This window comes from Dipodomys ordii, unplaced genomic scaffold, assembly GCF_000151885.1.
Source record: "Dipodomys ordii isolate 6190 unplaced genomic scaffold, Dord_2.0 Scaffold21, whole genome shotgun sequence".
Taxonomy (NCBI): domain Eukaryota; kingdom Metazoa; phylum Chordata; class Mammalia; order Rodentia; family Heteromyidae; genus Dipodomys; species Dipodomys ordii.
In genome coordinates, this window is record NW_012267237.1 from 516,854 (window position 1) to 520,398 (window position 3,545).

Below are 3,545 nucleotides of genomic sequence, written 5' to 3' on the forward strand. Positions count from 1 at the left end.
CCTCTTCAGTACAGTACTCAGACCTCTTCAATACACTACCCAGTCCTCTTCAGTACAGTACCCAGTCCTCTCCAGGACAGTACACAGTCCTCTCCAGGACAGTACCCAGTCCTCTTCAGTACACTGCCCAGTCCTCTTCAGTACAATACCCAGTCCTCTTCAGAACAGTCCGTCAGTCCTCTGGCTGTCTGTGGCATGAGTCCATGCTCACAGGAACAGACCCTGCTCATGTGGGACAAACCTAGCTTCCTTCTAACCCGTTTGTGGTATGGGTCTAGCTTCCCTCTGACCTGCAGGTGCCATGGGCCTAGCTCCCCTCTGACCTGCAGGTGCCATGGGCCTAGCTCCCCTCTGACCTGCAGGTGCCATGGGCCTAGCTTCCCTCTGACCTGGTTCTTCATGCCCCACTGCTAAGCTACCGCCTGGCTCTCTACAATGAGACCAGAAAGCTATAGGTTTCCTGGGAAGTGCAGAGCACCCGGGAAGCACCTGGTGCCCCGCAAGGCTGCTGACCGCCTGAAAGTGTGTTGTCGCCGCACGGAGGTGGTAGGAAAGTATAGCCTCACCCTGAAGCTCACACAAATCCTTCCCATGAATATGCAGGCACACAGACCATCTGTGCATGCATGCACAGACACCCAGATACAAGCACATGCGTGTATACAGACATGATGAAAGGCAAGGCACAAGTGAGCATACACTGATGCACACAATCAGGCACACACACACCTACACAAATACATGTACACAGACATGCACAGGTGAGCAAACAAATGCAGGTGCACACACACACCTGCACAGGCACACACAGGTGTACACGCACACACATGCCTGACTCACGCATGTAGGCACACCCTTATAAATGTAGGCACACAGAGACATGCTGTCCAGCCTGTGGGCCTGGCATGTCAGCCCTCGATTGACTGTTTAGAGACTTGTCATCCTGAGCCCTTTGCACAAGAGCAGAACAGTAGTCTTCAATTAAACGTGCTGTAGAGCTGCAAGAAATTTGTTTAAAGTTTAACACATAGTAACATCACAACAAACAAGGCCTGCCATGGAGACGGGATCTAAACAAAGGCTGCAGATACCCCAGCTGGCACCGCGCCCAGGTACCATGGCAACCCCCCCAAAACAGAAATAGTTGGACTTTCTCCCCCTGTCCTGTCAGTGTTGGTGTGACTTCCTGAAAGGACCTAAGCAGCTCGCTTGGGTCCCGAGCTTCCAGACTGGGTGAGCCCCTGCAGCCGGGCTGCCCCCCAGGAACACATACACAGTGCCCTCACAGCCAGCTGCCCTGGCCACAGAGGGGAGACCTCAGGAGGTGCTCCCAACCCAGAGTTCTCCAGCTCTTCCCTGCTCTGGAAGACAATCGCCTGCCGTCCTCATGCCTGCCTGCCTCCCCTCAGACAAGGCACACAGGTGGAGGCCGAGACCGCAGTGCGTCCCGCACAGGCCACTACCCGGGCACAGAATCCCCTGAGGTCTGGGCGCTAAGGAAATTCACAAGTGACTGGGGAAAGGTGTCTGCAGATGGCAGGGTCTGACGCTTTGTATCACCCTCTCTGTACCAAATCAGCTAGACACCAGGCTCTGGGGTCTGGCACTGACACCACGGCCCGGAGCTCGGCTTCGTTTGCTCATGCTCCCAGACCCCGAGTTCTCATGCCCGGCAGCCAATGGCCAGGCCTCAGCCCGTAAGTACCTTCTGAGTCCTGAAGCCTTACCTTCACAGAACAGGGACAGGATCGGGGCTCCCCCAGCACAGGGCTTGAGCACTCAGGCCTCCGTGGGAGGGTACATGGATACAAGTCTTGTGTGTGCGTGCGCACATAGACAGATGAGTATATGGGTGCAAGTGTGTGAAGCATGAAGCAGCTAGGCATTCTCCTGGGATCTACTAGCCCTGGATAGGCCTCTTCTTTCTACTTCCTTCCAGCCCTTCTAGAAGCTTCCGTGTGGGATCATACTTGGGCCTCTGTTTCTCAGGCTAGCCACGCTGGGTTCACATGACAGCAGGTGACATGTGCCTAGGCAGTGGAGCGGGGTGGCATCACTGACCACACACCCCAACACAGGAGTGTCCTGGGGCTAAGCTCACACAGAAGCAACACCGGGTGAACAGGGAGCTCAGAGTCAAGATAAAGCTGGCCAGGCTCTGCCCCCGGCTCAGACAGCAGCTGCAGGCTCGGCAAGCACACGTGTAAATACAGCTGACCTACTTTCCCTCTGCACTGGGGCAGGGGCCACATCCACCGGCCCAGTCTCAGTCTGGACACCAAGATGCAGGCAGTGCCTGTGCCCGAGCCCCTGCCCCAGCCATCTGGGCGTGCCCAGATCCGCTCCCTCACCTACAGCGCAGACGTGCCAGCATGGCTTTGCTTACCAGTCCCTGCCTGTTTCTCCTGGGGCTGACCACTCAAGGCTACACCACAAGACCAGGTGCTACCAGAAGTCTGAATTTCCCAGCAGGGAACTGCACAGACAGTCTCCCCTGGAGCCTTGCCCAGGACGGGCCCCAGAGAGCTGCAAAGACACCCTTCCATAGTCGAGGCTGGGGTGGGCCTCACCCAACGTCAGGGTCCCGTCACCATGGTGAGGGCCAGAGCGGCGCAGGGTCACGGGCCACTGAGACCCTGGTGGACCCAAGAAGAGGCTGTAGCAGGAGGCAGTGTGAGTGCCCTGCAGGGCGCGGGAGAGCTGGCTGGCTATACAGAGCCAAAAGCACGCGTGTGCGTTCCCATGCCCTGCCCGGAGCTCCGGGAGGCCCAGCCACCTCCAGTCCCTCCCTGCTGTCCCTTCTCTTCCATGTGACTGGAATGGAATGCGTGATGCACACAGACCCTGCCCTAGGGGACCACATGGTGGTCCTGCCCGGGGTGTGGCTGGGAGTATCTCTGGGCAAGCTGGGCACCCTTGGGCCCAGGCCTACTGCCTAGTCCCCCAAGGAACAACAGGACCCAGCCAGAGCGGAAAGCAGAGCTCAGCCCAGAGGACTCTGGAAGGCAGCAGGGCAAAAGGCTCACTTCCCGTCGCCCAAGCCACCAGCTGCAGCCCTGGGAACTGAACCCCCACCCGCGAGGTCTGAGAAGCCATTAACGAGGAGGCAGGTACGGAGATGAGCCCCGTCTGCCCAGACCCCAGAGGGGCTGGGGACCGCGTGGGGACAGCATGGGGAGGAGTCCAGTTTGGACTCAGCACACAGCCTCTGGGGACAGGGGAGCCTGGACGGCCATCTTGCCAGGCGGTCAGGACTCAGGCCTCATGTGGGTGGCCCAGAAGTCACGATGGGGGTGGATTCAGCCCATGAGTGGAGATGTGGGTGAAACTGCACACCCGAGGCTGCCACGCGCAGAGCGAGGCTCTGGGTCTGTGAGGATGATGGGCGGTCTGTGAGGATGATGGGCGGGTCTGTGAGGAGGATGGGCGGGTCTGTGAGGATGATGGGCGGGTCTGTGAGGATGATGGGCGGGTCTGTGAGGAGGATGGGCGGGTCTGTGAGGAGGATGGGCGGGTCTGTGAGGAGGATGGGCGGGTCTGTGAGG

The 3,545-nt window shown here is 58.8% G+C and overlaps 1 protein-coding gene across 1 annotated transcript in view; it reads right to left on the minus strand.

Moving 5' to 3' along the window:
• The window catches only part of Tppp (tubulin polymerization promoting protein), an 8,941-nt gene that overhangs the window by 4,460 nt on the left and 936 nt on the right, over window positions 1–3,545 (minus strand). The gene's annotated exons all lie outside the window — the stretch shown is intronic.